Source organism: Sapajus apella, unplaced genomic scaffold (genome assembly GCF_009761245.1).
Source record: "Sapajus apella isolate SASKATOON/1434 unplaced genomic scaffold, GSC_monkey_1.0 scaffold7, whole genome shotgun sequence".
Taxonomy (NCBI): Eukaryota; Metazoa; Chordata; class Mammalia; order Primates; family Cebidae; genus Sapajus; species Sapajus apella.
Genome location: NW_022436947.1, coordinates 13,091,852 through 13,115,191, shown reverse-complemented (window position 1 = coordinate 13,115,191; position 23,340 = coordinate 13,091,852). Strand labels below are relative to the sequence as shown.

At 49.3% G+C, this 23,340-nt stretch overlaps 1 protein-coding gene across 4 annotated transcripts in view; it reads left to right on the top strand.

The window, feature by feature from the left end:
* The window catches only part of LEP (leptin), a 36,583-nt gene that overhangs the window by 5,548 nt on the left and 7,695 nt on the right, over positions 1 to 23,340 (top strand). The window contains exon 2 of one of the 4 annotated variants that reach the window (XM_032276073.1): positions 196 to 244. The gene's annotated coding sequence lies outside the window, so the exon portion shown is untranslated. Of the gene's footprint in view, positions 1 to 195; positions 245 to 12,018; positions 12,295 to 14,953; positions 15,061 to 23,340 lie in introns of those variants that run through there. The other 3 variants (XM_032276076.1, XM_032276074.1, XM_032276075.1) reach the window with 3 other exon arrangements.

Here is a 23,340-nt window from a genome sequence, read left to right as displayed (position 1 = left end):
CCAGAATAAACTAAAGCCTTCCTGTGAGACGCTATAAAAGATCAAGAGGGATAATACCAGCTATTCAGGAGGCTGAGGCACGAGAATCACTTGAACCTGGGAGGCAGAGGTTGCAGTGAGCTGAGATCGCGCCATTGCACTCCAGCCGGGGCGACAAGAGTGAGACTCTGTCTTAAAAGACACAAGAAGTTGAAGACCAGGACTCTTGACAAATCTGACCAGATTCGATACACACCTAAGAAAAGTAAGACTCGGAATCTATTAATTTTACATAAGCCTAAGGATTAAACCAAACAAAGAATGACAGCACAAGTAATAAGGATACTGGTTTATGCCTAGGTGTTTGTATTTCTTTAGGTCTAACTCTAACTGTATAACCTATTTTTAATTAATAGTTGTTATTCTTTGTTTTTGGTTATTTTAACAAAAAGCTCTATTTAAAGAACACCAGCCAGATGTGATAGCTCGTGCCTGTAATCCCAGCATTTTGGGAGGCTGAGGCAGGTGGGTTGCTTGAGCTCAGAAGTTTGAGGCCAGCCTGGCCAACGTGGTGGAACCAAGTCTCTATAAAGATATAAAAATTATCCAGGCATGGTGGCACATGCCTGTAGTCTCAGCTACTTGTGAGGCCGAGGCAGGAAGACTGCTTGAGCCCAGGACACTGAGACTACCGTGAGCCTTGATCACACCACTGCACTCAAGCCAGGGTGACAGAGTAAGACCCCATCTCAAAACAAGACAGAAAGAGAACACCAATGCCATTAGGAAAGAATGCTTTAATTACTAATGCCATTGAGGAGCTAAGCAATTCAAACCCGCCTGTCTCCAGGTGACAGTTTGTGACAAGTACAGGCAAGGAGACTGAAAGGAAATAAGCAGTTTGTGGGGTTCTAGCAACGTGAACCTATAAGGTTCTTGTAACTGTCATAATGCTTGATCAATTATTAACAAACTTATGACTTATTAACAAACCACATTCTAGAAGGAACAAGTTTTAAAAGCCTGAAAACTGACAGCCAACGTCCTAAAGGTGAGTGAGTAACAGTGAGAGAGAGACCAAGTGGGGCGATGCTGCTGTGCTTTAGGTAAAAATGTCAGTAAATGGTTCAGCCTTCACATACACAAAACACATCAAATTCTACAATAGTGAAAGGTGGGGGACATTCTGTGCAAAGATAAGTCAGGCTCCTTGGAGGCTCCAGGAGCTCAGAGGAGATTCTTGGGTTTTGGAGATATCCTGGGGCAACTTGTTTGGTTCGAAAATGTAGAAAAGGAAACATGGAGTCCCACAAAGAGATGAAAAAACTTCTGTTTTGCGGAAACTTTTATTCCTCATCAAATATCCATGTGCCCACCCACTTTTCTGACCCGCTTCCATTAGTTAGGGGCCATGTGGCTGATAGAAAAGTGACTGATGCTGCTTCTGGGCTGATGAGCGTAGGAGCTGGCGCCCAACATGCCAACCCTTCTCCTGCCTCAGGGGCCGCATGCTGAGGTGTCAGGGAAGGATGTGGAATAGAGATCGTCCTCCAAGCTGAGCTGGTGCACTGTGTGAGCATGCAAGAAGCCCGGGAGGTGCGAGGCCTCTGAAATTCCAAAGGTAGTTTGCTCCTGCAGTTTGGCCTCCCCTGATCTGGAGTGTGCATACCTCATTCCTATGCCGATCTCAGTAACCAGGCCAGGAGGCAATAGAATCTCTGCCATTAACCCATGTGTGACCTTGAGGAAGTCACTCTTTTCTGGGTGTCATTTTCCTCATGTGGAAATGTAGAGCTGGGTCAGTTGGCCTTTGTGCTGTCATTCTCCAGTTTTGTGTTTTTGAAAATTTCCATCAAATAGTGTCTGAAAAGTTGCCACTACTAGTGTCTGTCTATCCCTATTATCTACCTACTAGACACCTCTCCATCCACCCATCTGTCTATGTTCATCCATCCATCCTCCCATCATCCATCCTTCCATCCATCCATCCTCTCATCATTCATCCTTCCATCCATCCACTCATCATCCATTCTTCCATCCATCCATCCTCCCATCCATCCATCCTCCCTTCCATCCTCTCATTCATCTATCTTCCCATCCATTTATCTGCCCATCCATCTCCATCCTCCCATCCATCCATTGCTCCATTTGAGTCCTGTTTCATTATAAAGGGAGCTGGGACAGCTGAAATAGTGTTTGGGACTCAGCAATTTGCCTCCCCTTCCCTGCATCCCTTGCTGTGATGGTTAATTTTATATCAAACTGGCTGGGCCACAGTGCCAGATAGTCGGCCAAACACTATGCTGGGTGTTTCTGTGGGTATGTTTTGGATGAGATTAACATTTAAACCTGCAGGCTTTGAGTAAAGCAGATTATCCTCCACCATGTGGGTGGGCTCCATCCAATGAGTTGAAGGCCTGACGACAACTGACAACAGCAAAACATCCTCAGAGATACACACATGAGCAGAAATGCAGGAGCCTGCTCTGAATTCCCTAACATGAACATAAAAGGGCACACACCCCACATGCTTTCAAACAGGAAAAATTCAAGGTGCTGCTTAGAATGTGCCAACACAAAGCAAATGCTGTCATAGCACCTGTACTTTGGCACTGACCCTCCCACCTGCACCCCTGATCTGCCCAGGGTCACCCAGTGCCCCTTGGCCAGTCAGCATGCCCTGCATCGACCCTGCCACCCCTATGGCCCCTTCCTGATGGCGCTGCTCTGACTGGTTGCAACATGGACACTCAGAGTTTGGGAAGAGGAAGCTGTTGATTGTGCTGAGCTTGCAACCTCTCCCCCTGCCCCTACTCCCCAATTCTTTTTTTCCCAGAGAGCTTAGCAGTAAAGGCTAATTTATGAAGTCCCTAAAGATTTGAACTTTCTGCAGAACTGGCCGCAGTTTCCAGTGGGTTAGAGTCTACTTGGAGTAGAGCAGAAGCCGTGAGCTGTGCTGCCGAGGGGAGGGAAGGAAGGAGCCACACCAGACCAGCATCCCCAACAGCCTTCCTCCCCTACAGAGAGCTCAAAGGTGACACTAAGTGTTGGCCGTGGGATGAGGGGGATACAGGGTGCCCGGAAGAGCAGGAAGGTGGGGGTTCAGGAGCTCTCTGCATGGAGGGACCACCTCCATTACTAACACTCCAGTCAAATTCGGAAACTACCCAAGCCCTGGAGGCTCCTAAAGGCGCTTGCTCCACTTTGTACCACCCTCGTTCTCTCCTGAGGTTGCAAGATCAAATCAAGTTTAAGGCTACCGCTACCCTTTGGATTTTCTCATGTCATGGGTTGACGCCCACTGCTGGGACCAAACATTCGATCCCCTCCCCATGAAGGTCAAAGCTAAATTTGGTAAGGATAAATTCACACTAAAAATAAGAGGTTCACAACCGGTGTGGTAGCTCACGCCTGTCATCCCAGTGCTTTGGGTGGCCAAGGCAGGAGGATATCTTGGGCTCAGGAGTTTGAGACCAGCCTGGGCAACATGGTGAGGCTCCATCTCTACAAAAAATTTAAAAATTAGCTGAGCATGGTGGCCTGTGCCTGTAGTCCCAGCTACTTGGGAAGCTGAAGTAGGACGATCATTTGAGCCCAGCAGGTTGAGGCTGCAGTGAGTCGAGATCGCACCACTGCACTTTAGCCTGGGCCACAGAGAAAGACCCTGTCTCTAAAACAAACAAACAAAGTAGAGGCTTAAAAAATTATTATTTTTATTTATTTTTTTTTTTGAGATGGAGTCTCACTCTGTCACCCAGGCGCAGTGCAGTGGTGTGATCTCGGCTCACTGCAACCTCTGCCTCCTGAGTTCAAGTGATTCTCTTGCCTCAGGCTCCAGAGTAGCTGAGACTATAGGCATGCACCACCACCCCCAGCTAATTTTTGTATTTTTAGTAGAGATGGGGTTTTACCATATTGGCCAAGCTGGTCTTGAACACCTGACCTCAAATAATCCACCGTCCTTAGCCTCCCAGAGTGCTGGGATTACAGGCATGAGCCACCATACCCGGCCACCAAAATAGGGACTTAATTTTCCCTGTTGAAAATAAACAGAAGAGACTCTTCCAGCCCATCTCACTTCCTTTTCCTAGAGCACTTACTTTTGGAAACCCATAATTAGCAGTTCTTTCTCTGTCTCTTAAATGTATGTAAATCTTTTTAAAAGCTAAATAAGCCTCTTGCCAACTTTAGGACCCAAGTATGTCTTTCTCCAAGGACCTGGGAACCATCCCTTTGAAAGGTAATCATTAAGGAATATAGCTGCCCATCTTCTAGTCTCGGGAGAAGGGTAGGAGCCTAACTTCAGCTCCAACTTGCAAAACTACCTCTTGTCATAAAGAAATAAATTTATTATTTTTCCTTTGGGTAAAGGGAATTAGCAAACAAAGATGGCCACCCCAATAACCAGGAGACTTTAGGATGAACTATGTATGACAAATAGAACTCGTCCCCTGAAAACTAGTTATTGTTTAATGTGAGAACACGTATGTAGCAGCTTGGAGCTGTTTGGCTGGTCAGAAGGTAGGCCTCCTTTCTGCCTTTGCAATCTCTTCGCAGATTGCCTGGCGTGCGTGTCACATTCTGGTTGAATGCTTGCACTTGTGCAATAATAAAACTGTTTTCTTTTGCTTCCACCTTTATGGAGAGGTTTTCCGGGTTGCGAGGAGATTTTGTTTTTAATTATAGTTTCCCAGCAATTCTCCTGCTCTCCTAAAGAGAGGATACCCAGGCCCTTCAGGAGGAGGGAGGCTGAGGCAGCACCACCAGCAGGGGAGGGAGGAGAGAGGAGGGACATGCAGGCCCTGCCAAGGTCAGATGCTGCTGGGATAGCGGAGCCTTGGCATCATCCGCAAGAAACAGGCTCCATCCATCCTAGACAGTTCCCCCACTTCCCCAGCCCCCAGCCCCTCTCTGGGCTTCCTTCCTGGGCTCCCTTGCCCTGGGTTCACCTGTTCTCTTTTTTGCATGGACTGGTACGCTTCTGTTTTGCCTTTCAGCAGTTCTCACCTACTTCGCATACAGAGGCCGTGCGTAATAGACGCACAGTGAGATTCCATTCTCTACCTGTCTGCCGAGTCCCCTTTGTTCCCGAAGTGAACCTCATTCATCTGGACCCTATTCATGACATTTTAAAAAATCACTTTCCTAAGCAAAGACTAAAGTGTGTTTTGCTTTTTCTGTGAAGGAACATGATGTCACGTAAATTTACCAACAAACTGGCTGGGAGCCACTCAGTTGACTTGAGATCAGATGTTCTTTTCGAGCATTTGATGACATCTTTGCATACTGGATTGTCGAACATTGATTATTTTTCTCCTCCATTCTCACTCCCCACAGCTTAAATGGGACCCCAGGCTCTGCCCTAGTCAGGCTGGGGGCTAGTTGGCGGCTTAAGGGGAAGGCCTGAAGAGGCAATTTGATTTAAGCCTTTGAACTCTAATTCTCAACACCGGCTGCACTTCAGAAACACCAGAGGAGCTTAAAAGTATATATGTGAACGTGCAGATCCCAGCCCCAGTGCTTCTGTCTTAATTGAGGTGCGGTGGCGCACAGGGCAGCATCTGTCTTAATAGCTCCCGGGATGGGAGTCTCTATCATATCTGTCAGTCAGCGCTCTCTGTGAGTTCACAGCCTAGAGGTAAAGGCCTCCCAACCCTAGGTGCTCATTACAGCACCAAGAGAGCTTTTTAAAAATATGAATGCCGGCCCGGCGTGGTGGCTCATGCCTGTAATCCCAGCACTTTGGGAAGCTGAGGTGGGTAGCTCCCTTGAACCCAGGAGTTCAAGACTAGGCTGAACAACACAGTAAAACCCCATCTCTACACAAAATACAAAAAATTAGCTGAGGGTGGTGGCATGGGAGGCTGAGGTGGGAGGATCACCTGAGACCAGGCAGTTGAGGCTGCAGTGAGCGGTGACCAAGCCGCTGTACTTCAGCTTGGGTGACAGAGTAAGACACTGTCTTAAAAAAAAATTTGAACGCCTGTCACAAAGCCCAGCGATTCTAGTTTTATTGGGCTGGGCTGAGACCTGGGCACCAGAAGCCTCTAGTGGGTAGCCAGAGTGAGACCCACTGGGACAGGGGAAAGAACCCTGACTTCTCAGTCAGACTGATTAGACCTAGAGTCTGGGCTCTGCTGGGCGACTGTAGGCAGGTTAATTCACCTCTCTGAGCCTCCATTTTCTCATTTTCAACATTGGAGTGGTGCAACCCCCCATGCAGGTTTGACTGCAGCTGGCGTCCTCCACCAGCATGGCCTGGGGTGGTTCTCTCAGTATTCTCCTTGTCAGAAAGTGGCCATTTACCATCAATAATTAACTACGTTACCGATAAGAATTCAGTTCTTACCAACAAAAAGGTGCTGCTTTTGGGGATATGGGAAAGAAGGTGCCAGGGCCAGCCTGTCCTCCCAGTCTTTGACAAGTGTCAGGACTGTGCTTCTTTTCCATCTCTCATAAAATCCTGTTTCAGGAGCCTGGCTCTTCTGAATCAAATTGTACTTAATTAAATCTTCCGTGAATCTCAGGGAGTTTCATAGGAACTCTGCACATATTTATAGCCTTTGGCCAGGCACGGAGGTTTGCGCCTATAATCCCAGCACTTTAAAAGGCCAAGGCAAGAGGACTGCTTGAGCCCAGGAGTTCAAGACCACCAGGGCAAAATAGGGAGATCCCCCCATCTCTACCAAAAATAAATAAATAAATTAGCTAGGTGTGGTGACATACACCTATGGTCCTAGCCATTTGGGAGGCCAAGGTGGGAGAAGTGACTGAGCCTGGGAGGTTGAGGAGTCAGTGAACTGTGATCTTGCCACTGCACTCCAGCCTGGGTGACAGAGAGAGACCCCTTAAAAAAAAATGGCTGGGCATGGTGGCTCAGGCCTGTAATCCCAGCACTTTGGGAAGCCAAAGTGAGTGGATCATCTGAGGTCGGGAGTTGGAGACTAGCCTGGCCACCCTGGTGAAATCTCGTGTCTACTAGAAATATGAAAATTAGCTGGGCGTGGTGGTGGGTGCCTGTAATCCCAGCTACTCGGGAGGCTGAGGCAGGAGAATCACTTGAACCCAGGAGGCAGAGGTAGCAGTGAGCTGAGATCACGTCATTGCACTCCAGCCTGGGTGACAAGTGCAAAACTCCGTCTCAAAAAAAAAAAAAAAGCTCAAAAAATGAAAATTCTGCATGCTAGATCTTATTGTAAAGAACACATTACTTTATCTTAGAAATAATCACATATGTATTACAAAATAAATAAAAAGCGAGTTAGTTCAGGAACTAAGCCTGGAACTTACTATCAGATCACATGGATTCTAGAGCATCTGTGTGTGTTTGGCTAACACTCCTCACTCCTTCCAGCCTCCATTTGCTCCACTAAATTTTAGACTGTGATTCTGAAAAGTGGGGTGGAAAATCCTGTTGCTGCTATGAAGACTGTGCAATTGTATATCTCATTCCTGATGTCACTGTCAGTAGGCAGAGGATGCAGTTTCACAGTCCTGCAGGGTGTGACCGAGAGGCTTTCTTTAAGTGTGCCCGTTCATTAAACTTTCTGAACCCACTATTGCTTCTTCACCCAGCCAGGTGCAGAGAGGGATAAAGATAAAATAGCTACAGATTCTGCCTCCCTGCCCTCAAATAGATTGAGATTTGGAAGTCAGACAAGTCAAGCACGTAACTAACTCTAACACACAGTAAAGAAGAGGTCTGTCTGGGAGTCGGGGCAAGCTAGCTAGAGGAGAGAGTATTTTAACTGTGCATCAAGGAGGAGCAGGGTATGGGTAATGGGGCAGGTGATATCCTTCTCCTAATGTCAAGAATGCCAAGGCCCAGAATGTAAGGAAGCAGGAGGTAGTTCCTGGAGATCTTGGATTATTTTTGGGAGAGGTGAAATAGCTGGTCAAGGAGTATGCTTGTTTTAAGGTCTTTGCTGCACATTGCTCAAGTGTCCTCTGGAAAAGATGCTCCAATGTACGCTTAGCCTGGCAATAAGATGCCTGGAGCCTTGGTCTGAAAATGCAGGAGGAAGAGATGCAGGGGCTATGACTTGGAGTGATGTTTGTCCTGTCAGCTCAGCAATTATTTTTCATCATTGGGCTGGATGTGGTGTGCAGAGATGAAGAATGGGCACATTCCTGCCCTCAGGGAGCTCAGCCTACTGAGAGAGACAGATCACAGCCCAAAAGTATGGGCAAACCTAGGGCTCCCTTGAAAGTTATAAGCAGATGTTGTTTGTTTGTTTTGAGAAAGGGTCTCCCACTCCCTCTTGCCCAGGCTAGAGTGCAATGGCAAGATCACAGCTCACTGCAGCCTTGAAGTCCCAGGGTCAAGCGATCCTCCCACTTCAGCCTCCCAGGTAGCTGGGTATGGTACCCAGCTATTTTTCTTTTTGTAGAGACCAGGTCTCACTATATTGCCCAGGCTGGTCTCAAACTCCTGGGCTCAATCAATCCTCCTGCCTCAGCCTCGCAAAGTGCTGGGATGGCAGGTGTGAGCCATCTAGCCTGGCCTACAGGCAGGTTTTTGAGCTGAAAAGAGTCTGTCCTTTCTGGATTCTCCCTCTTTGAAGCACCTCATTCACCTCAGTGAAATTATTCACAGGGTTCCACCAGCAATCCTTAGGTTCCCTGACTCTCCAAAAGGCAGCTAAGCTTCCTGGCTTCACATTAGCTGACTCTACTTTCTCCCCCATTCTTTGTTCCACTTGAGTACTGGAGGAATTTCCAAAGTGCTTGAAGAGTTCTGCCCAGTTTCCTGCCAGGCAGTGCCTTCCCAGGCCATCGAGCAGGAAAGCCATCCCTCAGGGTCTCATCAGAGAGCTCTTGCAGTGGGCAACCAGGGCCATAAAAATTTGCATGCCAGAACCAAGAACCCAGCTTTTAGAAATGATCCTAAGGAAATAAGCATGAGTATTTGCAGAGATTTATCTGCAAGATTATGCATGAAAGCCTTATTTTAAAAAGGGAAAAGAATCGTTGAAAATTATCTAAATTTTCAACCATAGAGTTTGGCTAAATAATTTATGGCATATTCACACAATGCAGCAGTTGTGAATTACACCATGGAAGAATATTTAATGCCATGAAAAGAAACTTAAGGCATTTGCAAAATAGTGTGTACTGCATGATCCTATTTCTGATAGCAAAAAGTACACAAATATAGGGATGAAAGAGAGAGAGAAAAGTCATGTGTTAAAAAATATAAAACATTCACGATTTCAGGGTAGTGGATTAATAAGAAATTTGAATTATCTTCTCTGGATGTTTTCTACGATGTTCATTATTTGTTTAACCAGAATAAAAGATACTCTGTTTTTTGAAAATGACATCTCCTGGCACAGGACAGTGATTCCCATCTGAAGCACATGCGGGTAGGAGCTGGGTGCTGGGTGCTGGGGAGCTGCACTGTCTAGGCCAGGAGAGTCTCCCTGAGCTCCTGGCTGCTGGGACACACTGCTCAGCCATGCCGTCCTCTGCAAATTGCCATACAGCAACCCTGGTTATGCAACAAGCTACCCCAGCCCTGGGCAATCAGACCCTCTGACTCCTCGGCTCCATTACAGACCATAACGGGACGAACCAGACCTCAGGCCCAATGGCTGTGTAAAAGCAGGATGGATAGATTATTCTGGTCATTGCGTTCCACCCAGCTGAGCAGGCACATTTGAACTCCTTCCCCCGCTGGACTGCTTAGCCCATGCAAAGCAGGCACCTTCTTCAGGCAGCCTTCCAGACCAACGCCACTCTGTCATGTGCTTCAAAAGCCCCTGCTCTCATTCATAATGAACACTTGCAGAGTGCTTTATTTGCAATAACCCAAATGATCCCCACAACAACACTATGAGGGGGTGCTGTGATGCTTTTATGACAAACGAGGCAACAGAGGCAGAGGGAGCACAAGCAATTACCCAAAGTCCCACGCAGAGCCAGGATTCAACCCACCCCAGGCAGTGCAGCTCCAGGGTCAGCCCAGGAGATGCCATGCCATGCAGCCCCCAGCAGGCAGTGGCTAACACAGCCACATTTCCACAGTGATTGTGAGTTGTTTCCAAATTTTTGCTGGAGAACTATGGATTCCTCGAGGGCATGAACTATGACTTTCACTTCCACAGGACCACCCAGGGCCCAGCTGAGCACTGAGTGCACAGCGCCTTTCCAGGGACTTGAAGTTCCAAAGCCCCCCTCCTTTCCAGCTGCAGGAGCAAGTGGTGAATCCTACTGAGCCATAATGTTACTGCTAGAGGCTTATCTACAGGTACTTATACAAGTAGTCTGGCAAAACACCTCTTTAGGGACAAATGTAGGGCTGGAGAGCTGGGAAGCCTCGGGATGTGTCAGATCACAGCTTTCTGCAGGGCTCAAGCTTCTTGCTGCTTCTCCAGAACATCTCTCCAAATGCCTGTGCAGCCCTGGGCACCTGGGCAGGGTCCAGCTCTACAAAGGATCATGGCTCGAGTCCTTCCACTCCAAGGGGAAAGACCAACCAAGTGAGAGAAAGAGCATGCAGCCCAGAGAGAGAGCTGGTTGCCATCAACCTCTTGGCTGTCATTTGTTTCTTCAGGGTTTCCAGGCTGGCTTCCAACCGAGGATGTAAGAGGCTGTTACCAAGTCGGGCAGATCAGTGCAAACATACTAAGAGGGGTTATCTCAGCATGGTGTGATGAGGGATGACTTTTTCTCATGGCTTTGCTTCGCTGCCTTTTCTAATTTTCTGCAATGCACATGATTATTTGGGCAATTAAATAATTACAGGGAGGGAAAAGTCATTGTTCTTGCTCTGGCCCTTGCAGGACCCTTTCCCCAGACATATATGGGCTGCTAAGCTCCAATGTGGCCTCTATCTCATGTGGCTTCCACCGAGCTCTTTGTGATCTTCACACCAGCAAATTCCCATCCCTACTCTGTCCTTTCCACACCCTTTACTGTGTATTGATCTGCTCTAAACCTTGCGGATTACAAAATGTTTCACTGGCCTAAGACTACCGGGCCTCACAACCCTGATTTCATAAGAAGTCATCTTTTGTGTCCTTGCAGAGGGTGCCTGGGGCATGATTCTATCCTTGGTCCCTTACCTGGACTGCAGCCCCAGTTAACTGCTGAACACCAGTGGCCACATGTCCTCAGCAACCACATTCACAAGAAGCATCTTCATCCCACCCACTACTTCTGTGTCTCTACCAGCTGCATTGAGCTGTAGGTGGGAAAGTGTGTGGAAATATGACCGCTAGAGTTAACAGGGTTGGTGTTCTTTCCTTCAAAATTTCTTTTGGATCTGTCTTTTCTGTCTCCCCACTACCCTTCACTCATGCTCCAGAACCACTGCTGAGGTCCAGGGATGTACCGTTCTCATTTTGGAATCTCCAGGATCTAGCACAGTACCCAGTGCATAGTATGCCCTCAATGTATGCCTCTTGGTTCAATGAATGAATGCATGAACAAACAGGTGACTAAGTAATTTTTAATAACTTGTTACCTCGATTTTTATTTCTTGCAATCCCTCCTGCATTTCTTGCAATCCTTGTTTTATTCCTTGCAATCCTCCCTGTGTGTCTCTGCCATTTGAATCTTCCAAAATGGTGACTCGATCACATGTATGTCCTCCGGTGCCTTTAATGGCTTCCACTGTCTACAAAGGCCTTTCAAGACCCAGTCCCTCGTTACCTTTCTTTGCAAGGATTTTATCTCTCACTCCCCGAAGCTCCCTTCCAGCTGACCTGGTCCCTCTGTGTCCTTTCCTGCCCTTGTAGAGTTGCCTTTTTCTCTGTGTAGCCACTTAGCCACCTGTGCTGATGCTTGCTGCTGGCTAAGTTTGTCATGAGTTCGGTGTGACACCCTTTCCCGTGATGGGCTGATTACAGCAAGGTCCCAATCTGGTGGTGCTTCCCTCTATTGCTGGGTTGGGCAATCTCCTCCCAGTTACTCTGGGTTTGGCCATGTGACTTGCTTTGGTCAACAAAAAAAAGAGCAAACAGGGTGTTAGCAGAGACTTGAAAAGTGCTGGCAAGTTGAGTTTTCCATCTTTTGCTGCTCTTGAGAATCCAGAGGCTGTCACCATGTAAACAAGTCCAGGCCAGACCAGTTACCATCATCATCTCAGCTGATAGCCAGCCAGCCACCATAGGCATGAGTCAGGCCATATTGCTGGACCCACAGAATTATGAGCTAAGTAAATAGTCTTGGGTTAAGCCACTAAGTTTTACGAATAGTGTGTTATGTAGCTCACAAATATATAAGACTGTGTATTTGTTGACTGGAGGAAGAGACACTATGAAAACCACCTTTTGAAACTTCCCAGATACTGCCACTGACGTCCTGATGGAGGTAAGAAAACATCCGCTAAAATCTGTGGTTTACTTATTTTTCATTATTTTGTTTAAGGAGGTCTATAGTGGAAGAGGGAGAGGGGATAGGTGAAAAAAGATAAGGAAAAGACACGAGGCAAGAGGAGAAAGAGAATTCAAGGTGACATAACCAGCATGGAATCCTTCCCAGGCATGAGAGTGGCCGGCTTGGAGCACTGGCAGTGTCTGGCTGGAGGAAGCCGGGACCATTTGTCCATCTAAAAGACCACTTGGTTCCCTCACCCTCTTCCTCCTCTGCTCATGCACACATACACCCTTGCAAGACTGGCCAGGACTAGAGTGTGCCCTGCACCAGTCTACATCCTAAAGATAAAACCCCTGGCTTTCTCATTTTCATAATGCCTACCAGTGCTAGCAGTCAGTCACTGCCTGTGGAACTGACACACACAGCAAACCTGAAAGACCCACCCAGAGATGAACTCAAAACCCTCTCCTGCTTAGCCCAGTGCCCTACTCATCAAGTGAACAGACCCAGCCTGGGAGGACTGAAGGCAAATCTAACGTGCCTAGTAACCTTATGTTTCCATAAGCTGAGCCTTTAGAAAATGGGGACCCCTGCAGTCCTCCACCATAAGGAGCAGCCACTGTTCAAGAAAGAGATGTGAATAAGTCAGCACTGAGAGGTGTCCATCTTCCCCACCGTACTTCAAAGCCTGTTGGAAGCTGAAAACTTGACCCAGAATCAACCAAGAAAATCAGCTTTGGGGGGGAGTTGAACAGACACAGTGGATCATTTGTTAATGTTCAAAACTATCAGGCAGAGCTAGAGTACGTCGAGAAATAGGTTAGACCCAAGAGGACCAAGGGGTGGAAAGTGTGGATGTGTCCCGCGGAAGCTGTGGAGCTCAGGATGGGCAGTGCATCCATCTCACACTGCTAGGCGGCCTGGCCCCTGGCGCTGCTTCGTTTTGTCAAGCTGTAGTCTTCACCCTGGCCTATTGGTAATGGCTTAACATGATGTATTTAGTGGGGTATTTATTCCACAGATGTTTATTAGTGGCGTGAGCCACTGTATCAGGCCTTAATTTTTTATTTTTAAGAGACAGGGTACAGTTCTTTCACCCAGGCTGGAGCACAGTGGCACGATCATGGCTCACTGCAGCCTCAAACTCCTGGGCACAAGCGATCCTCCCACCTCAGCCTCCCAAGTAGCTAGGACCACCGGCGCACACCACGCACCAGGCTTTTTTTTTTTTTTTTTTTTTTTTTTTTATAGAGACAGGGTTTCACTAGGTTGCCCAGGCTGGTCGCAAAGTCCTGGCCTCAACTGATCCTCCCACCTCAGTCTCCCTAAGTGCTGAGATTACAAGCATGAGCCACTGCGTCCGGTCTCTTCTTTTGCCTGGTTCACCGGCATCATTTGCAGTTCCCTGCTTTATATGATGGGTTGACTCTTTTTTTTTTTTTTTTTTGAGACGGGGTTTTCTTCTGTTACCCAGGCTGGAGTGCAATGGCGCGATCTCAGCTCACCTCAACCTCCGCTTCCTGAGTTCAGGCAATTCTCCTGCCTCAGCCTCCTGAGTAGCTGGGACTAAAGGCATGCGCCACCATGCCCAGCTAATGTTTTGTATTTTTAGTAGAGACAGGGTTACACCATGTTGGCCAGGCTGGTCTCAAACTCCTGACCTCAGGTGATCCACCCCCCTCGGCCTCCCAAAGTGCTGAGATTACAGGCGTGAGCCGCCGGGCCCGGCTGGGTTGATTCTTAACAGAGTGGTTTGTTTTTAGAGCTTCTCTTCGCGATGGGGACCAGAAGAGGCCTGGGTTCCTAGCCCACCACTATTCCTCAGCAGCTGAGGATTCTAAGGGAAGTCCCATTTAACCTCCCTGGACCTTTGTTTCCCATCCCTGAAGCCCGAGGATAAAACCACCCTCTCACAGGCTGTGATGAGGAAAACAAGGCTACGTCTGGGACCACCACCCTCACCCCCACTTTGTACATAGGAAATACAGGGTTGAGAATGGAGACCCACAGTGCTTCCAGAGCGTCCCCAAAGGCCCTAGTGCTCGCCTGGAGCCCTGCAGAGAGCGCGCACTCCCTGGTGTGCCAGCCCTCAGAGACAACTCGCCCTGGGCCTTGGAACTGGATTCTCCGCGAGCTAGAGAAGGAGTGGAACGGCAGAACCCCCAGTCCCCCATTCCGGGTGCGCGGACCTGGCGCAGGGCGTGCAGCTCCCTCTAACCCCGGGCTTCCGGGACATCCAGGGCTGTCGGGGCTGAGCGCCGCGTGGGCAGCGGCCGGCCGAGTCCGGCTTGCCCCGCCGCCTCGAAGCCGCGCCCGGGCCAGCGAGGGCGCCGCCGGATACCCCAGCCGGCTCCGCAGAGCCTGTCACAGCCTCCCCGCCCTGACCGCTCCACGCGGGGCTTGAAGCACCTTCCCGAGAGGCAGATCCTTGCGCCATAGCTGCGCCGGAGCCCCTGGCGGGACATCGAGGATTTCTCGCTCATGCCAGCCACACCCAAATTTTTGGGAGATGCCCAAGGGTGTGTGCGTGGCTCCGGGTGCGCCTAGGCCCTCCCTTGAGACTCTGCGAGGCGCGCACTGCGGGACCGGAGCTCGCAGCCGCCTGGCAGGACGCTGCCCTGCGGGGCGGGGTGGGGCTGGAGCTGGCACTTGGGGTGCGCCAGGGCCTGCGGGACCGTTGCGCAAGTTGTGATTCGGCTGCTATAAGAGGGGCGGGCAGGCATGGAGCCCCGTAGGAATCGCGGCGCCAGCTGTTGCAAGGTAAGGCCCTGGCGCGCCCCTTCCTCCTTCTCTGCTGGTCTTTCTTGGCAGGCCACAGCGCCCCACCCCACTCTGGACCCCAGGAAAACTGAAGCAGGCAGGAGGCAGGGCGATGGCTTAGTTCTGGACTATGATAACTTTGCACCGAGTTCTAACCAGAGAGAAGCTCCCGGGAACCAGGGAGAGTTGGATTTGCTGCTGGGCTGTGCCGGTGCCCAGAAGGCAGGACTCCGACCTTGCAGAACATGCCAGGTCCTGGGAGACTGTCAGACCCACCAACCTCATGGCATTGGCAGAGCTGAGATGCCTTGGAAATTGCCTTGGGAACATCCCCAATGTTCAGGGTATACCCACCCCCAACTGAAGGAGATTAAGTTGGGGGTTGGAGGGACGCAGATGGAAGTGATCAGTCTCAGGTCTAGACATTGCCTTGCTCTGCAGGTAAGAATCAGGCTTCATTTTCCAGGGAAGTCCCTGACCTCTGAATGGGAGGGGCTGTATAAGGCCAATGCCTAGGGGAATGGCAAGGATGAGTAGAGGTGGGGGAAATCAAGTGTCAGGAAGACTCAAAATCTTCCAGAGAAATTGTGCAGGGTCCCACCAGATCTGGCCTCAAACCATGCAAATTGCCTTCTTTGCAATGGATACAATGAGGTGTCGCTGGGGACAGAACTGATTATAAGAGAATAAGCCAGGACTGCTCAATATGCGCTGTTGGCCCATCTGGCTCACCTATAGCCTTCCTTGTCTTGGTTTGGATTTCAGTGTGAGTGCCGTCGCCTTGTTTCTATAGATTAAATGGTGGTGCTTTTGGGAAAGGACTCCTTAAATAGAGTTAGGTCCAAGTGAGACAACTGGACCAAGTGACAGGCTGGCTGTCATTTCAGAATAGTAGCTTCAAAGAGGTGATTAACTTCTGTTGGAAGGTTGATCTTTAGGGAGGTGGGTGAAGAGCAGAGACTTGGTGGTGCCATTCCAGGGGCACAAGCTCTCTTCCTTTGCAGGGCAGGAATGACCTCTGGCAGCCAGAGTTGCGTTTGTTCTGTAGGATTCTAGGTGGGCCATGGGCAGCTGAAACTGGGGAGTGTTCCCAATCTCTTTTCCATTAGGATTGTCTGCAGAACCAAACTTGGAGGCATCTAGAAACGTGGGTGCTCCTGTTCTAACGCCCTTAGCAACAGGAAGGCCATGCTGATCATTTCTCTCTCAGGTAGGGAGACAAGGCAAGAGAGAAACAGTGGACGCTTTTAGATTCTTTCCCTTCCCAAGCAGTTGTGGACATTGGGCTGAGGGGAATATTTCCATGTTGGTTAAAGGAGCGTCCTCCTCATATTTTGTACATCTTATACCCAAAATAACTCTTCTTGGTATTTGGGGAAATATTTTCCTCCCCCTCCATTTCAGGAAATGGCTCCAAGTGCCAAGGACAGAGCCAGGGAAGTTGCAATGAATTCCTGCCTGTCAGGCCCCAGGCAGATGCCTCACATGTCTGAGTGGCCCATGCAGGGCACAGAGGTGGCCGCCACAGAGCCTGACTCAATGTACCACCCCTGCCTAGATGTCAACAAGGGCATGGGAGCCAAAGAGAGAAGAGGGGCTCCAGGAAGATAGAGTGCTTATGTCTTGTGCATCTGTGAACAGCACTGGTATGATTTAAAGGAAAATTGAGCCAAATTCTTCGGCAGTCAGTTACCCCATCCCCACCAGGGTAGGAGTCTGGCAGCCGCAGCTCTGTTCTGGCCGGTTGGCAGAGAGCCTTGAAATTCCTCTTTGTCCACACACTTATCTCAGAGAAACAGAGAGGGTGTTTCAGCTTAAAAACAACGCACTTGGTGTCTAGGCCCACAGACACCTTTGCGCTTATTCCATGTGTGACAGCCAGTGTGCCTTGTTGCTTAGCAGACAGCATGCTGCCGTCCTTTTTGCTCAGTTTGTTAGCTCTCTGGAATGGAATCTATAATCAATGCCCATACCAACAATTCACTAATACTATAGGAGATTCAGTCTCCATCTGGGTGTATATTGCATTTGCTCTGGGATGCTCCAGGCTGGGCGCTTGCCAAGGAAGAGAAGAGAAAACGTGGAGAAGAGGGGAGGGCAGAGGAGGGGTCTCTAAAAAGGGCAGGGATCCCAGAGTGCAGGGGCAGGAGCCAGGCTCATGAATGGGTCCGCGGGAGGGAGTGCCCCGGGATGGCAGTCAAGATGAAGCAGAGCTTAGGAAGCTGAAGGGAATCAGGGCCCACCTGGGTGCTAGAGGACGCATAGGAAGTGCAGGAAGCAGACCAAGGTCCGCAAGAAAGGGAGACCCGGACACCAAAGCATTTTCTGTCTTTATTAAGACAACTACATAAGAATTCCTGCTGGGCAAAAGTGAATTCTAGGATGTGACTTTAAGATGGGAGCAAGTGAACCATTCAGGAGGTAGGTTACCCTGGTTAGCCAATGCAGATCGAAAATAGGAACTCTTTCATTTATTCAAGCAACAAATATTTAATGAAGCCCTGCTATGTTCCAGGCCCATGGTAGATGCTAGAACAGGTACAGGTGTCATAAATTAATCAGGGAACCCTCTCCCTCTGAGTCTCGCTGGAGCTTCAGATCCCTCTCATACAGAGCTCCAGGGAACCTCAAAAATTGATCAGAGGCTGGGCACAGTGGCTCACACCTGTAATCCCAGCACTTTGGGAGGCAAAGGCAAGTGGATCACCAGAGCCCAGGAGTTCCAGACCAGCCTGGGCAACATGGCGAAACCCCAGCTCTATTTAAAAAAAAAAAATTAGCTGGATGTGGTGGTGCACACTTGTAGTCGCAGCTACTCAGGAGGCTGAGAGGTGGGAGAATTACTTGAGCCCTGGAAGTCAGGTCTGCAGTGAGCCTTGATCACACCACTGCACTCCAGCCTGAGCGACGGAGTGAGACCTTGACACACACACACACACACACACACACACACACACACACACACAGTCAGAACTGACACAGGAGTAGAAATCTGTTAACTCTGATGAGATCAGATCTTTCTGATGAACAGAAAGAATATAACCCCCGTACTCACACCCTGTCTGCTGGTTACATATGTTAACACAATTTTTCAAATGAGGCTTTTGGTTGCAAATTAGAGAAAATCACTCATGCTGGCTCTGTGTTTTCCAAATTGTATATTGTGATCAACATTTGAAAAAAGAGCTGAGACTCTCAAGAGTACATTATCCATGATAAGGGTGAACTTTATTTCTTGACATTTATTTCTCTTACATGTATATATCTATGCCTCAAATGAAAAATCTACTTAGAAAGTTGAAAGCTAGGCCAGGCACGGTGCCTCACACCTATAATCCCAACACTTTGAGAGGCTGAGGTGGGTGGATTGCCTGAGGTCAGGAGTTAAGAGACCAGCCTGGCTGACATGGTGAAACCCCATCTCTACTAAAAATACAAAAATTAGCCTGGTGTGGTGGCGCATGCTACTCGGAAGATACTCGGGAGGCTGAGGCAGAAGAATTGCTTGAGCCCGGGAGGTGAAGGAGTTGCAGTGAGCCCAAGTTTGCCCCACTGCACTCCAGCCTGGGCAACAGATCAAGACTCCTTCTCAAAAAAAAAAAAAGTTGAAAGCTATCCAAGTGAGTATAAGAAAAGAGTATCTTACCCTGAAGGCTAAGGACAAGGAGGGCCACCAGGCCTCATGAGGACCCAGGAACCACGAAGAAGGCTAGTACGGAGCACACGCAGTGACCATACTCTGGCTCTCAGTGGCTATGTGGGCTCTGGTCTCTCTCAGCTGTTCCATGCACATGAGGCCAAACGTGGCTACCCCAGAGTTTCTGAGCCCGCAACAGAGATGAACTGGGCTCCCTGCAGCCCCAATTCTAAATTCCTAAGAGAGAAGCTGATTGCCCAATCAGGGGTTGGAGGAAGAAGGGAAGAGGAAAGGGAGGAGAGAAGAGCCTCCTGGTCTCTTGCCTACCACTGTTCAGGCAGTTGTAGCCAAGGGAGCTGGAGTATAAATGCAAACATGGCCATCAAGGGGTGTGTGTGTGTGTGTGTGTGTGTGTGTGTGTCTTGGGTAAGTTAGATCTCCCAGCAGGTCCCTACTAAAAATGGACTTAAGCCCCCCAAATTCCAGCTCTCCATGTTCACACACTCCGCCCCTCTACCATATTGAATTATCCCAAACCAACCATGCCTTCCCCCACTCCCCAACTTGTCCTGGAATGCCCTGCTTCCCCTCTTTCCCCTGGGGAACGCATCCTTCAGGTCTCAGCTCACAGACTGCCTCCTTTGCAAAGCTCTCCTCCCGTCCCCAGAGTCCCTCTTCCTCTTTGCTCCTTGGGTTCTATGCTTCTTCCCTCATAACCTCCACCGGGTTGTGTTAAAATGAGTTGTTCAAACTTCTGTCTGTTCCACTAGATTCTGAGCAATTTGGAGAACCAAGATCCAAACTTCCCTGTCTTTATTTCCTCCTTTGTCCTTTCCTCATCCCCAAGTCCCTTCCAACTTGCAGTTGTGAAGAAAGGAAGGAAAGAAGGGTGGGAGGGACGAACAGGAAGGGATCCCACAGGAGAATGTGTACAGGGAGAGGACTCACGCTAGCTAAAGCTTTTTCCATAATTACCAGCAGATGCCGTGTTACCTGAATTTACTTCACAGTAGCATGCAGAAGACTGCCAGAAAGGAAGGTGCAAAACAGTGGATGGCCGGAGAAAGGAGGGAGAGAGCAAAGTGTGTGCTGGGTGTCTTGCTCACCTCTGGTACTTTCAACCAGAGGAAGATAGGCAGGGAGTTTCACCAGCTCAAGGTTAGCAGCTCCAGCAGCAAATGCCTCTGTGGTCCCCACATTCCTTGCTATGTTCTTCCCATTGCTGTCATCAGAAGGCCATGGGCAGGCCTGACCTTGGCTCAGGAGGCCCTCCAGCCTGGATCTAGAGAGCAGCAGACGTTTCTGCCCATCTCAGCTCCCACCTTGACATTGAGGTTCCCAGGATGGAGGGTCTGCCTCCATCTGCCTTGTCCCCTATGATGGCAGGAAGGTGATGGAGCTCAGGTCTAGAGGTCACCAGTTTCCTAGGGAGGTAGGAGGTAGGGGATGAGGTGAGGGCCCTGCACACGACTGCCAAGTGGGGATGGGGGTGGGACCCATCTGAGGATGAGTAAAAGTGAGGCCAGCGCAGAGGACCCAGGTGGAGTCAGACAGAGGAATTTGTGGTAGGGTGAATGGCACATTATATAAGCCTCACTTGCTGCCCCATTTATTGTGGTTGTGTCATTATCTTTTTCGGCTTTCGTTTTTAAGAGATAGGGTCTTGCTCTGCCACCCAGGCTGGAGTGCAGCGTGCGATCATAACTCATTGCAGCTTTGACTTCCTGGGCTCAAGCAAACCTCCCACCTTGGCCTCCCAAGCAGCTGGGACCACAAGTATTTGCCACCACACCCAGGTAATTTCTTTTTTTTTTTTTTAGAGATAAGGTCTTGCAGTGTTGCCCAGGCTGCTCTTGAACTCCTGGGCTCAAGCAATCCTCCTGCCTTAGCCTCTCAAAGCCCTGGGATTATAGGCTGAGCACCACACCCAGCCACATTTCATCTGTGCAGCCCCACAGGCTCCACGTTCTAGTTTTTCTCATTTCTTCTCCAGGGTACCATGGCGGGGGAGGAGGGTAGAAGACGGGGCAGCCAGGCCTTGATTAAAGGAGAAGGAAGGCAGCCTGTGGAGAAGGTGGCCCAGGAGTGCAGAGAGGAGCAGGCGATGAGGGAGACAGCAGAGTGCAGGCTGCTGTGGCCCAAAGGAGCACACCACCCGCTGCGAGCCCACCCCTGCCTAGAGACCCCTCTCCTCTCCAGGATCTGCTTCAGCAGCACTCAGAGGAAAGAATGATGCTGTGTCAACATTTCAGCTGCTTCTCTTTTAACTCTTAGAAAGTGGCAGCTCCTAAATGTTCAAAACTGCTTTGGAAGCTTCTGGAGAGAGGTTTTGCAGCTGAGGCAGACAGCTGACTGCAGCCTTTCTTCCACCCCAACCCGTGCTGTCCCCGGGCTCTCCTGCCGCAGCTGCAGCGGGCCCCTGGGTCCTACATTTGCAGCCCTTTGTCTCTGAGCGCAGACTTCCAATTCCAACCAGCAGCTGGACGGGCCCACCAGCAGCTGGACGGGCCCACCAGCATGTCCTGCCAGTACTAGGACATTAGCAGGCACCCAACCTCCTCTTTCCAAAGCCTCTCCTTCTGCCTCTCCTAGTTTCCATCTCCATCCTTCCAGTCAGTCAGGCTGAAAACATTTGCTCCTCAGGGTGCAGAAGGAAAAGCCTCACCTCCCTACCTGGTGCTCGCTTGCCCCTGTGATCCCAGCCCAAGTCCTCCCTGGCCTCCTCACCCTGGTGTCAGCTGGGAGCCACCATCTCCTAAACCCACCTGTGTTCTTCCACCTCTGCCAGGGCTGCACTTTCCTCCACCTTCACAAACTCAACTTCTACCCATTCTCAGGTCCCTTATCAAATACCACCTCCTCCATGATGCCTCCCTGATTTATCCGCTGGAAATAATGGTGATAACAGCTAAGGCATTGGGTTGGCTACATGCCAGCCAAGGAGTTAGCACTTTCCATGCTTTATCTCATTTCAAGCCACATAACAGCGACAGGTGGCATGATGATTCATATCATCCCCATTTGAGAGCCAGGAAAACTGAGTGTTGGAGAGGATAGCCACTTTCCTAAGACCTTATGCTCTGACTCAAGCATAGCTCTGAGGAACTCGTAAAGTTCATCAGTTTAAGCACCATGACTTTTTTTGCTAAGTCTCCCAACATTTCTTCTGTTAAAATGTTCTTCCTTGGCTGGGCACAGTGGCTCAGACCTGACGCTGTGGCTCACGCCTGTAATCCCAGCACTTTGGGAGCCCAAGGTGGGCAGATCATCTGAGGTCAGGGGTTCGAGACCAGCCTGGCCAACGTGGTGGAACCTGTCTCTATTAACAATACAAAAAAATGAGGCCGGGCAAGGTGGCTCACACCTGTAATCCCAGCGCGTTGGGAGGCCAAGGCAGGTGGATCACCTGAGGTCAGGAGTTCAAGACCAGCCTGGCCAACATGGTGAAACCCCGTCTCTACTAAAAATACAAAAAATTACCCTGGCATGGTGAGTGGGCGCCTGTAATCCCAGCTACTTGGGAGGCTGAGGCAGAATTGCTTGAACCCAGGGGGCAGAGATTACATTGAGTCAAGATCACACCACTGCACTCCAACCTAGGTAAAAGAACGAGACTCCGTCTCAAAAATAAATAAATAAATAAAAATAAGTGTTCTTCCTTGCATTGAAGTTAAATATGTAAATTCTTAAACAAGTTGCTTAAGGGCACAGTTTTGTTCTTTCCTTTTATTTTTAACAAATACTATATGTAACTAGTTGACAAGATGAAATACTGTGTATACTACCCCAGCTTCCCTGGGAAAGCCATCAGCTTCTGCCTCATGCCTTCCCACTCCTGATTCCACTTTCCTGTGGTTCCATATCTTTTTCATGTCTGTTTCAGGCCCACAATGGCAATCAATACATGTTAGCTGCCAACCATCAAACCTATGTTGAGTAATTATGGTGTGTCAGGTATACACTCCATGAAATTATATTAGGTTTGTACAAAAGTAATTATGGTTTTTAAGAGTAATGGCAAAAACAGCAATTATTTTTGCACCAACTATTTGCTCTCTTGAATTATCCCTCCTTTCCAAGTCCCTAACCCTGCTCCTCCCAGCCATTCTTTCGCCCCTTCTCGGGCCATGGCCAGGCCCCGCCCAGGTACTGAGACTCAGGTGAACCAAGGAAGACTTAATGCCTACTCTTTTCTGATTCCCACGATGGCCTGCATTAAGTCAGTTAGCATTAAGTTTGGCTGCATTTAGCAGAGACCCAAAAGAACAGTGGCTTTTTAAAGGCAGACATTATGTCTCTCACACACCTAGCACAAGTCCAGAGGTAGGTAGTCCAAGACCAGCGTGGCATCTCAGCCCCATGAGGTCCTCAGGAACCGAGCTTCTACAACCCCCAGCCCTGCGTTCATAAGGGTGAGGCCTTCGTCCTCGTGGTCCAAGGTGGTGCTAGACTCTTGGCTACCACATCTACAGCCCAGGCATCAGAATGGAGCAAGGGATGAAAAAGGAAGAGACGAAGGCACATACATGACAGGTTCCTGAGACACTTCTGCTTATATTTCACTGGCCAGAATTTAGTCACATGGCCACACCTAGTTGAGAGACTCTGAGAAGCAAAGTATTTACTCTAGATGGCCATATTCC